The sequence below is a fragment of the Engystomops pustulosus genome, chromosome 4, assembly GCF_040894005.1.
Source record: "Engystomops pustulosus chromosome 4, aEngPut4.maternal, whole genome shotgun sequence".
Classification (NCBI taxonomy): Eukaryota; Metazoa; Chordata; class Amphibia; order Anura; family Leptodactylidae; genus Engystomops; species Engystomops pustulosus.
Genome location: NC_092414.1, coordinates 123,925,028 through 123,938,619, shown reverse-complemented (window position 1 = coordinate 123,938,619; position 13,592 = coordinate 123,925,028). Strand labels below are relative to the sequence as shown.

At 38.9% G+C, this 13,592-nt stretch overlaps 1 protein-coding gene across 4 annotated transcripts in view; it reads right to left on the bottom strand.

Moving 5' to 3' along the window:
* GRM3 (glutamate metabotropic receptor 3) overlaps positions 1–13,592 on the bottom strand; it is a 200,373-nt gene that overhangs the window by 169,494 nt on the left and 17,287 nt on the right. The window contains exon 1 of one of the 4 annotated variants that reach the window (XM_072147291.1): positions 6,507–6,584. The exons of the other annotated variants lie outside the window; for them this stretch is intronic. The gene's annotated coding sequence lies outside the window, so the exon portion shown is untranslated. Of the gene's footprint in view, positions 1–6,506; positions 6,585–13,592 lie in introns of those variants that run through there. 4 annotated transcript variants of the gene reach the window in all.

Sequence of the window (13,592 nt, the reverse complement as noted above, 5' to 3'; positions counted from 1 at the left end):
CTGCTGGCAATATTGTTACATCGGTCATTTAGAGTGCATGATGAGTAAAACAGCAAACATACTCTTGTGCATCTCTTTATCTATTTGTATTTTTTACTGTATTTCTCTATAATTTTAAAACAGAGTATTTAATACTGTCAAAACTATGATGATAACCCTCGAATTGTGGTCAGATGATTGACTCTACATTCATGCATGAGTGGACACAGGAGGAGGTTTCTAACCTGCTTGAGCGAAATTCAGAGCAATAACCACTCACAGTATATAACTAAAGTATATTCCTGTTAGAATATGTTTTAATGCATATCTAATATAATTTACATTTTAAGACACACAATAAATATGTCCCTATCAATTTAATTCTGTTGTACATGGAATGGGGATCTCTTGAAATGACACACAACAGGGGTCACCTAGCAAATTATTTTCAGAGTATTTGATAAACCACAAAATATTAGTTTTTCACTTGAACATTTACTTTTACACATCTTACAGGGGCGAAGATTCATTGAGACCTTCTTGTAATTGGGATTGCTTTTCAAAGCAAACACCAGAGGTTGATTATTTTCGTATGCTTTCACCTCCTGTCACAATGGACAGCGACCTTCTTTCTTGTGTTTGTTTAGTGTATCAAAAGTCCTGCTGATCAGCCTGCACAGAGTTAAAATCAGCTGCCAGCAAATTGGGTATCTTAGCAAGATGAAATTCCCAGTCTGTCAGGACATTTCTCCTAGGACACCAAGGGAAGCAAAGTTCAACTAAACAGCACAATTAATTCAAGATCACTTCGGAATATGAAAAAAAGTAGTTTTATGCTGAGCCTTTGTCATCCCGGGGATTTATTGTGGGTTTCTGGATCTGGAAAAGCTATTCTTACAGACTTATCTTATTGGCATTCCTGTTATTAGTATCTCACATACATACTATGCTTTAACTGGAAGGCTCAGCTTTAGAAAGAAACTGGAGGATAATCCAGATGTACTGGTACGCATGCAGCAAAATATTGCAATGAATATAACAATGGTAACATAAAGTATTGCAATAAAAACAAAGACTGACACTGTTTGATGTCCCTTTGGATATGCAGGCATTTCAGCACTGGAAAAAAAAACAATGCCAGCAATTGAAATTGTCATAAAGCTATAGAATATAACATTTCCACGATTTAAAGTATAATAAGGGTTTTTCAATAAATTATATTGTTTTTTTGTGAGAAAATCAATATTTAATGCCAAGGACGTGTAGAATCCCAAATTCAAACCAAGGGTGACATTAGAAAATAAAACAAAACATTTCTAAATAGACATAAACGAATGGAATTTTGGACATAACAATTTCTGGTAATGTAACATTTTTGTATATTTCAAGATTCTCTTCAATGGTGAAATAAAAATTTGATGTTTATTTCTTTTACAAAGAAAAACATGATTGATTGGGGGCTGAAAACCAATCCCTGACTCTCAAACAGCTGAAAGGTCTTGGTTTTTGTTAACCAGGGAAATTATGATGTAGCCCTCTAAGACATTCTTCTTGCAAAGTCAACAGAACCTAAATTAACCTAAACAGAATCAAACTGTTGAAGGTTTTAATTATTTACTTGTTTTTTTTTTACAAATGTTTTATCGAAATTCATTCATTTTCAATAGATCATTTCAGTAGTTTTAAGTAGATTACATTTTATTTTCATAGTTGTTTGAAATAAAGTATTTAAACATTTGGTACTAATGTGCTCTGGTGATTCATTTTACATTATGTTGATAGAGCTATGCTGTATGTAGCCTGTGAACTGTACAAATAATTTCTACTAAAATGCTGTGCTTGATAGCAAAGGACAATATACCAAGCCAATGGCTAGTTTTAAGCACCAATTATATGACTAAATGAGTGTTAGCATACATAAAGTTTCAATATTGTGGTGGAACATCGCCTACAGCATATCACTTTATGATACAATATTGCAAGCTCAAAACTTACATATCTGGCATGTCTATAAAAAAGATAAGGAAGTGCACGAATATGTTCCTTTGTTAGTGCTATATAACCTATCATATATTATTAATTTTATTTTACTGTTCGTTCTACTTTAGTATAACAATTAGATGATAGTCTTAAATATATACTATTTCATGTGACTGGCCAGTAGTCTCCAAATGTGCTGCAGGTCAATGGGCTTGGAACATTTTTTTTTGTAGAACTGGTTCTATGGAGCAGTAAATTTAATTACACTAATTTGTGGACATCTAGCAAACATCCAAATATCATTGAGTAAAATTGCTTTGCAAACAGACTGTCTATTTCTATGGTGTATAAACACTTATGTCTTGGTATGATTCCCTTTGAAACAAACACAGATTGCTACAGACTTATCAAAAAAGTCTTTAAATTGAGTCATGATGTCATTTAGTTTAACTTTGCTGAATGTTTCTGTTGCAGGATGATGTATTCTTATGTCAGTTATCCTTAACCTTATATTTTGAGTTGAGGTGTTGTCTACACCTAGAAAATCTTTGGCCCAAGTGAGCTTGTATGGTAACATATATCATAAAGTGGTCATTCACTCCAGGTTGTCTTAAGATGTCCTGATGTTGGGAACTCTGGCAGATGGCTACAATTTTGGAAAGAAACAGTTTGCAATTTGCCTGTTGGAGAAATCGGTGAGCTGGTCCAGTAATACATTAGCATGGTGGATGCTCCAAAGCTGAAGATAAAATAGTGTAACCATTTTACTATCCAGCTAATAGATAAGGCTGTATGTGTGAAAAAAAGCAGATTGTGTCACATTAGTTTGAGACATGCCTTTTCTAACAGTTTTTCTAACTGGATGACAAGATTATGTTAGCTTGGACCTTAGACTCTGCCATTCAATTTGCTTGTTGGACATTTAAGTATCTTTTTTCCAGAAAATCTCTTTAATGTAATTAAAGGTTTTGAAAATGTATCTAGAAGACAGTATGTTACCATAACTAATGTACCCTCATTCAAAACAGAATCCAAATACTTCATTATACTTCATTATACTTCAAAACAGAATCCAAATACTTCATTATACATCATTAGAGTGCTGCTTCCTTGGATCCTTCATTTGTGACTTACACGCACCTTGGAGACAGGTTTGTTTGAGGCATGCACCCTACCTTATGACAAAGATCTGTTGTCGTAGTGCTATTCTATCCCTACTATTGCTCGTTTATATGAAAAAAAAAATCTATACACAGTAAAATAAACATTTTAGTATGCCCAGCCCCTGTAGTATACAGGCTGCCCAGCCCCTGTAGTAGGAAAAAAAAATAACACTGTACTCACTTTTCCGATATCCCCAGTAGGTCCTCTTCTGTCTCCGATGCTCCGGTGCCGCCTCGGGTCCTTCGGTCCTCTTCGGATTCTTCTGCTTATCTTCGGCTCCTATTCGGGTCTCCCTCCTTGGACGGCACACAGAATGACGTCAGTCGCTTTCCAACGTCATTGTTTGTGAGCCACTGGCATCGCGAGGGGACCCGAAGAGGAGCTGAACTTCCCGAAGAGGAGCCATAGTGGAGCAGAAGAACCCGAAGAGGATCCGAAGGACACGAGGTTGCACCGGAGCATCGGAGACAGAAGTTGGTCCGATCATCCCTAATTGTGAATAAACAACTGGATAAAAAGCCTACACCAAACACAGTGAATACTTCCAAACACACATAATAATTATAATTTAACCTAGAACACCATTGCAGAAAAGCAATAGTGGAGCCGATTAGTAATATTTTCCATAAGATCTGAATTATCTTTGTATCATGGGAAAATTAGGAAACCCTCCATACATGAAAAATAGTTATTCAGTTCTAGTGTAACTGGATGATCAAATGCCAAGTGTGTTAACATTGATAGGGAAACTTCAAATTTCAAGCACCCCTACCTTGAAATTCGTATCCTTTTCTCTAAAGCAAGGAATAGGCTAATGTTATAAACAAGCATCCACAAAAACCAGACACCTACAATAAATCTTAATGATACCGTCTTGGTTGTCACACACACTCATAGCAAAGGTCAGCAAAAGGTTGTGTTCTCTATTTTGAGGTCACATCTAAAAACACCTTTTTGCTATACACATTAAAGAAAATGTGGCATAATTCATATTTTTGCCATGTGCTTCTCCCAAATAACTCCATCCATGTCTCTATTGTTACTGTATCAAAGGCAATGGTATGGCCTCCTAGCAACAGGAAGCAATTAAATAATTCCCAAATTCTTACTACTGTTATCAACATCTTCCGTATATTTAGCTGTTAATAAGATTGACAATCAATTATTTATACTCAGTTTAGATGCTGAAAAGGCGTTTTGATCGCCTTAGCTGGCCTTACATGTTCCAGGTTTTAAAAACAATGGGGCTCATTTACTAAGGGTCGTGTATCGCACTTTTGACAGACTCTGTGCGGTTTTCATGGATTACACAGATATTTAGCAAGTATCTGCTCTAGGATTTTGGTTCACACAATCGATTTTTTGATGCAGCTGCACTGGTTTCCATGCAACACAATTTAGGGGGCATGCCGTCGTACGATCCGACTGATTCGGACTCAGCGCGGGATTTAACTTTTAAATTGTGTCGGAAGCCCATGCACTTACATGCACATGAAAAAGAAGGTAACACTGTTGGACCTGAGCGGGGAAGCAACAAATGCAGGATATCGGGCACACAATCTTAGTGAATTGCAACACAGTGCATTATCATCAGACAATGCACTTTCGGGAACTCCAGAGGCTGGGTAAGTAAATGTGCCCCAATAGTTTTGAGAGGACCCTTTCTCCAGGCGTTGAGAGCTTTACACTCCAGTCCCACTGCTGTATAAAACTCCCCCATGCATCCTCATCAACCTTTCAGATCAAAAATTGTATGCGACAGGGCTGCTCACTTTCTCACTTTAATACCTTCTATTTATACTTCGCATAGAGCCTTTAGGATTGATTATTTGGCAAGGTCTTAATGTACAAAGAGTTAAAGTCAGGGACAGGGAATCCAAACTTGCATTATTTGCTGAAGATATTCATCTCACCCTGACCAAACCTTTAATAGACCTCCCAAATTTACAGGCATGCTTGCTACTGTTTGTCTGCTTTTTGGGTTATAGGGTAAACACTAGTGATTAGCGAGTATACTCGTCCGAGCTTGATGCTCGGTCGAGTATTAGCATACTCGGACCGGCTCGTTGCTCGGACGAGTATTTGCCCTGGTCGATAACGAGCATTTAATTTAAAAAAAAAAAAGTAAAGAACAGTAAAAAAATACAATTAAAACATTTAATTTAATCATTTAATTGAAGAACACAGTGAAAGAACACTGTGCAGAACAGATTGCAGATGTTCGCGAACATCTGCGATCTGCTCCGGAGACACGCGTGCAGAACGGTGTTCTCCGCTATAGTATTCGAAGAACAATATGTGTAGAGAACAACTTGCAGATGTTGTCAAACATCTGCAAGTTGTTCTTCACACATATTGTTCTTCAAATACTATTGCAGAGAACATCGTTCTGCACGCGTGTCTCCGGAACAGATCGCAGATGTTCCCGAACATCTGCAATCTGTTCTGCACTGTGTTCTTTCACAGTGCTCGTTCAGTTTTTAATTTTACTAAAAAATGCTCGGGTCTCCCATTGATTTCAATGGGGCTCGTTACTCGAAACGAGCACTCGAGCATCAGGAAATGTTCGGCTCGAGTAACGAGTACCCGAGCATTTTAATGCTCGCTCATCTCTAGTAAACACCTCCAAAGCAGAGGTTTTGCCACTTAAGGGGATTTTCCCATGAAAGAAAATTGTCAATTGTCAATCTTTTAGTGATGTGTACACAATAAAGATCATTTTAAGCCCTTACTTTACAATTTTACTCGGTGTTATTGCTGTTTTAGCTCCTATCACTCCCTAGGTTGGTCAGTGCAGAATTCCAGGGTGTGGACAGGTACTCTCTAAGCACACACATTGGGGTCATTTACTAAGGGCCCGATTCGCGTTTTCCCGACTTATTACCCGAATATTTCTGATTTGCGCCGATTTTCCCTGAAATGCCCTGGGATTTGGGCGCACGTGAGTGGATTGTGGCGCACCGGCGTCGGCATGCACGCAACGGAAATCGAGGGCCGTGGCCGAACAAAAACCTGACGTATTCAGAAAAAACGCCGCATTTAAAAAAAAAAAGTGTCGCTGGACTCGCGCTTACCTTCACCAGGAATAGGCCGGTGAACTTCAGTGCATTCCGGCGGGCCTCGGCGGACTTCAGCGCAGCAGCGACACCTGGTGGAGGTCGGAGGAACTACCTTAGTGAATCCCGGCCACACCCGAATCCACCGCAGAGAACGCGCCGCTGGATCACGAAGGGACCGGGTAAGTAAATCTTCCCCATTATGATCCATCTAGTTCTGTGGGGTGACAATGTGGTTAGCTTATCAGGGTACAGGTGTATATACACTTTCATGTGGCTTTTGACATTGTACTAAGACACTGACAAAGAGAAATGAGGTTGACAGACCTTTAAACTGTCAGCTCTGTTACTTATCTGTTCTCACAGATATGTGCCTGCCTCCCCCTTCGACTGGATCACTTATCTGCTTGTAGTTTGTAGCTTGCAGCTTCTCTTTTCCTCACAATGTGGTGGTGGTAGGACGTGAATCAGTGAGTGTCTGTGAACTCCATGCAGCGGGCGTGGCTACAGGCAGAGAGAGACAGAAACGCTGTCACACGAAGTCTCACATAGGAATCAAGTCACACAGGAAGGTTGGAATTATATCTGTGAAATGCCATATTTTTATTAATAACACTGAATTAGAGAATGTGTTATTTTGATATCCTGAATACATATAAGAAACTTGTCTTTGTGGGAATACCCCTTTAATATCCCACAGGATATGGTGGAATACCTCAAAGCCTCATTAAAGTATAAAGGTAGAGATGAAATTATCAAGTATGTGGGTGTCTTCTTAACTTCTTCATACCATACACTGTATACGCACAACTATCCTGGCATTTTTAGGGAGTTTACTTAACAACTCGAACAGTCTCCCCTTGTCTCTATTTGGCAGAAAACAACCGTCTTGCTTAAATTGCTTTACTTATTCGAAACGCTCCCCATACTTGTCCCATTGGGTGTATTGAGATGCCTGCAAGCCTCTATCCTCCACTTTATATGGGCTAAAGAGAAACACAGGATTCCAAGGTCTGTCCTCTTTTCTCAGGGATGGCCTAACAGACATAATTAAGTATTATTGGGCAACTCACTTAAGACGTATACCGGCCTGATCATTATTACTAACATTTTCTACAAGGATTGAAATAGAAAAGCTATGCATTGCGCCCTTCCATCCTAATACCTATCTTTGGTCACGGAATTTTCCCCTGCTGGATATTTCCTTACTTGGCCCCATCACCTTCACATTAAAGCTTTGGAAAACTTGTCTGGCTATATTTCCTCTGGTATCCCAGAGCTCCCCTATGCAGTCTTTTCTACATACTCCTTTCATGTAGCATGTAATGTAATGGGGCGTTCCCTACAACATACATTCTGAGCATGCCCTCCGATACAGCCCTGTTGGCAAGAAGTATGCTCTCTTCTATACTCAGTGCTTGTGGCTGATATTTTGCTTTCGCTCTATTCCGCTTTCATCTGCTGAATGTCTCCCCCAACCTATGAGCAAGAGGGCTTCTAAGTTAAGCTTTCACATTTTTTATTGAAAAAACAATTATATAAAAAATGCTATTGGCCCTTTAATCAGTCCATTTATTTTGCCCCTGTGAAGTGGTAATGTTATCATCCCTATCTTTGGCTGTAGTCAGTTGCCTTACATATTCCCATAATACCCCTTTTACATTCCCCCCAGCATTCCTCAAATCATGATAGGCAGGGGACTAGGGTGTATTTTGGAATCCTTCTTGAGTACAAGTATCACCATTTCATATGGTAATTCTTTAGCAATCCCTAGTTGATAGATAGATCTCTTATTTCTACTTCCCCAGGCACCAGACTCATAACATTACACTATGTATTAAGTGCTATTTTTTAACCTCCATATTTTATCATTGTATGCATATGTCTTTTTATCGTATGTTACCTTTTTGTATGATAACTAGAGATGAGCGAGGATACTCGTCCGAGCTTGATGCTCGTTCGAGTATTAAGGTACTCGAAACGGCTCGTTGCTCGGACAAGTATTTCCCCTGCTCGAGTTCGAGCATTTAATTAAAAAAACACAGTGAAGAACAATGAAGAATAGAATAAAAACAGTGAACACAGGATCATTTAAGTGAAAAACACAGTGAAAAACACAGTGAAGAATAGATTACAGATGTTCGGCACATCTGCTTACTTGTCGGAAGATACGCGCGGAACGGTGCAAACAAAATAGTATGTGAAGAACACATTGAAGAACACGGTGAGCAGGACAGAGACACCGGGGAGCAGCACAGGCAGCGGCAGGCACGGAGGCAGCACAGGCAGCGGCAGGCACGGGGAGCAGCACGGGCAGCGGCAGGCACGGGGAGCAGCACAGGCAGCGGCAGGCACGGTGAGCAGCATGGGCAGCGGCAGGCACGGGGAGCAGCACGGGCAGCGGCAGGCACGGGGAGCAGCACGGGCAGCTGCAGGCACGGTGAGCAGCACGGGCAGCGGCAGGCACGGGGAGCAGCACGGGCAGCGGCAGGCACCGAGACAGCGGGGCAGCGGCAGGCACCGAGACAGCGGCACAGAGACATCGGGAAGGGCAGAGAGATCGGGGAGACTTCAGTGGAAGAAGAGCAGCGGATCCCGGGACAGCGTATCTACCGACCAGTAAGCAGATGTGCCGAACATCTGCAATCTATTCTTCACTGTTTTTCACTTAAATGATCCTGTGTTCACTGTTTTTATTCTATTCCTCATTGTTCTTCACATCTGCTAACTTGTCGGGAGATAATATACGCGCGGAACAGTGAAGAATAGATTGCAGATGTTAGTATACATCTGCTAACTTATCAGAAGACATTCTTTTTCAATTAAATAACACATTTTATTCCCTAACCATGGTCCCTTTGAAAAATGCTCGGGTCTCCCATTGACTTCAATGGGGCTCGTTATTCGAGACGAGCACTCGAGGATCAGGAAAAGTTCGTCTCGAATAACGAGCACCCGAGCATTTTAGTGCTCGCTCATCTCTAATGATAACCCTTTTGTTTGTAAGCACTCTCCTTTTTTATATTAAAATGTCAATTTAATAAGAGCCTTCTTGTTTTCCTTGAACAAAAAAGAGAAGTTACCTAACTTGATTGCTTACTAAGTGAGTGCAATATTGTAGTTGGGTTGTCAGGTTTTTAAAATAAAAAATATTTATTTAGTCAAGGAAAATAAGCAGGAACACAGAATGCAAACAGAAACTGAGGACAAAGTTCTAGGTGCACATAATTCAGAATTCGGGCTAAGGGCACACAAGTCTCTTTCAGGTGCTGTGCAGGATTAATACTGGGTAGAGTTCACACTGATTTAAGGGATAATGGGTACTACTGGAATAAGGAAACAATGTTCCAGCATTGGCTGGTGCACAGCATCAGAAAACCCAGGAAAGGCAGATGTGGACAGAACAAACAAAAAAAACTAGCAATCAGTGAACTGAGAACTAGCCATTTATCAGCCCTTGGAGCCCTCCCCCAGCAGCTGACTGGCTAGATCCTGCCTTAATCAACCAACAGCTGAGACTAACACTCAGCTCCAAAGTTCCCCCTCCACCCCAACTTCCCAGGATACTGGAAGGCAGCTCACAAACACTTAACCAGAGTCTACACAGAGTATTTTGATATGGACATTGTCTAATCAGCTTTATATGACAAGTGGTGTCAGCTCAAATCCCTTAGGTGATGGTGATACCATGTATGAAGGGTGTCCTAATTTCCCCATGAAAAAGATACAGATGTGTCTACTAAAGCAGTGGGTTATATCTTTCCTTAACTTTTCTCTTGCCTAGACATTTCCAGACATGTAAGTTAGAAGATTACACATGATTTTGCAATAGTATACTGTATAATAGAGTAATATGCTGTTTGGGGTTAAGCGAGGCCACCCAGTGCTTTTGCTGTGGAGTTTGGTATTTCATGAAGCATTATCATTTTGTCATACTTTCACTGGATTACTGTAGGTTGGGATTTCATTTCTACAAGCTTAGATCAGCAAGTATCACATGAAACAGAATTTCTAGTGACAAAAGCATTTCTAGTCTTACTAATATTGACAATGTTGCACGGTAAATAAAAAAGCATAGATGAGTCAAAAGCCGCCATGAGACTTTTTCTTTTTTTTACTTGTTTTGCTTGCCCTAGTGGAAGACTTTAGCTGCATGTTCGCATCCATAAATGTAAATTTCAGTATTGATGTAACAGAGGATGTGAACATCTATTTCGCAAAACAAAATAATGATTTCTTGAGTTACCTGAGCATATATAATACTCCATATTTTTATGAGAGCTAGGTGATTGGCGATTAAGACAGCAATAAAAAATAATAGCCTTGTAAATACATATTTACAGATTTTGGCCAAGACCTTAAAAGAAGCTATAATATTAAAGAAGTACAGGAATACACACATTCAACCTTCCTTTTGGCTAGATTTTAGGAGTGATTGCAGAATAGAGCAGTTTTATCCATACTTTTATCTATCCAGTCTTTCCTCTTTTTGTGTATCTACTTATGGGTTTGGATAAATAGAAAACTCACAACAAATCTGTACAGCTTTAAAATAGCCCTGAAAGTTAGACAGCTGACAAAGTGTCCCTTTCCAATGATGTTTACAGGGGTCCCGGTAGGTGCAGTAATGTCTGTAAATCAGTGGGAGTCAAAATTTACACCAGTCACATTGATTATGTTCCCATTGCTAGGATATTAGTATTTCCAGTATATGTCATTCCAGAAAACCTGTAAAAAGCATAATAGCTGTATAATGGAAACTTTTTATTTTTTATTTAAATTCTTCACCCTTAGGGTCAGTCTTAGATCTGTAAAAATCTAACTCTATTATAGAATTAACAGGAGGCAATGTTCCACCACTATAATAAAGCTCTATGTACACTAATGATCACATGAGTCACATAGTGAAGAATTCTTCATGTAATTGGGGCTTAACATCGCTCATTGAATTGTTTTATAGTTGTTTGCAAATTGTTAAAGGAAGAACATGAGGGATACTTAGCTCTATTAAGCCTATAAATGATTTGTGTAATACCAAACCCACTGATTTTGGCTGGAAGAGAAGTGTCAGGCAATCGGATTTCGACCATTGCTCTAAGGGTGATAAGCAGTTGCCAGAACAGTCTGAAAACGTCGGTCTCCCCTCTCCCCGTTCAGTACACATCTATAAACCCACAAAGGTTGTGTATTGGGATATTTTAATAAAATAAAAAGTCAAATTATTTGATAAGAAGTAGAAGACAAAATAAGTGTTAATGAGGGATAGTTTGTAATTGGTAAACAGTAAAAGGTGGCACAGTGATCTTTATAGGTGATGTGAACACCAAACAGTTGGATATTTTATCAGAAATAATTTACTGTTTTAGGGTCTACATCTCCAATCGAGATTTACAATCCACCACTTTTTCTCTATTACCAGATGTCCCCCACTGCTAACATATGGACTAAAAATGTGGATATACCATATGGAGCATAATTCATAACTATTTTGCATATAGCCTCAGTATGGATTTGATTTTTTCTAATTGCAGAGATTAAAAGATGCCAGTATTGAAAAGACAGATGTGTTTTGAAACATTTACCTTTTTATTACTTCTAGTAGCTTTGCCTACTTACGGTATGTACCAGAAAGTTTCCCCTGACACTAATAAGGGAACATTTTACATTTTCAATTTTTATTTTCAGTACCAAAAACAGCTTCTGAAAAACAACCACTGAGTGAACAAAATTCATTCATTAGGGAATATATATAGTGTATATATATATATAAGTCAACTGCAAAGAGCTGTTACTATAGTAACTATGAGACGACCATACCAAAAAGGGAATGGTTTTTTTTTCGGCACTGTCATTATTAAAATGTTTTCTTGAATAGTGATAACAACGTTTACTTTCTTGCCCTCCTAATGATACAATCCCCAATGTACTCGCTACGTAAAGAGGCCTATCATTGATTGTCAGCAATATTCCATTTTATTTAAAAGCTGTGGAAAGAACTCCTAGTTTTATGCCTCTACTCAACTCAATTATACTTCTTATAGTTGAATTTTTTCCAAGTGTTTAGATGACAATAAGCACTGAGACTAAAGTACATACATTTTTAGTACATACATTTTTATTTTTACTTTGTATATATATATATATATATATATATATATATATATATATATATATATATATAGATAGATAAAGAAAGTCCACAGCAGCACAGTGTCATACAAAGACCCCTAAAAAGGGGGGGTGCAGAGACTCACCAGTCCTGGTAAAAGACTTGCATGTACACAATATCCAAAAAATTGAGGCAGCACTCCCAAGCTTGAAAAAGGTGATAAACACCGAAACGTTGCCGGTTTGTGAATAAACCCTTCCATTTTTTCACTTTCACTTGGGAGTGCGGCCTCAATTTTTTGGATATTGTATATATATATATATATATATATATATATATATATATATATATATATCTGCTTTATTCGCACTATTACTTATTTGTTGGCACTCAATGAGAAAATGAGAACATTTATGTAATTTTTTTGGGAGGATGTGGACTTATTTTGCATTCTTTTTTATTTATTTTCTGTTTTTACCACTCAGGAAAAATAGTATTGTAACCTTTAATGATGAGTCATTATGGATATGACCCTTTTTAATATTGTGTAGTTTTTTCTGCTCCTATAGCAACCCTTAGAGAAGTCGTGGCAAACCTATGGCACGGGAGCCAGAGGTGGTACTCAGAGACCTGTATGTGGGCACCCAGGCCTTCACCCCAACACATAGTTTGCACATAGTTTGCTCAAGGCTTTCTCCTGTGGTCCAATACAGCCCACAATGTGCAATACTCAGCACTATTTTAAAGCAAAATCCTTGGCTAGAGGAGGAGTGAGAAGGTGTGGATAGAGATGGATTATCATTGGAGCTCCTGCTCTGGGTTCCCTGATCCTTCCTCTTCAGGGGACCCTGGAGGGAAGCCACAATCCAAATTTCTCCATTATCTTTCTCAGGACACTATAACGATTAAAACCTGTGATACAGCAGTGATCAATAAGTTACTTCTTAAATTTTCATGTTGGCATTTTGCGACATATAAGTGGATTTAGGTTGTAGTTTGGGCACTCTGTCTCCAAAAGGTTCGCCATTACTGCCCTGTAGTTATGTTTCACATCTCAGACTTTATTGGAGATATAAATAAGGCTGGGATTAGTGCCATATTTGGGAAACCCAACCTCTAATGAAAACAAAGGGGCTTTATTGGATTGTTGTTCAACAAGGTATTTTCTATGAATACATGAAAAACATGTAAAATACCATAAATTAGTGTCTTTGTAATTTGTACATAATTTATGGTGAAGGACATTCTACTTTTCACTGGCATTCAACAAAACGCTATCAGGGTTGCCATTAGGAATTTTGGGG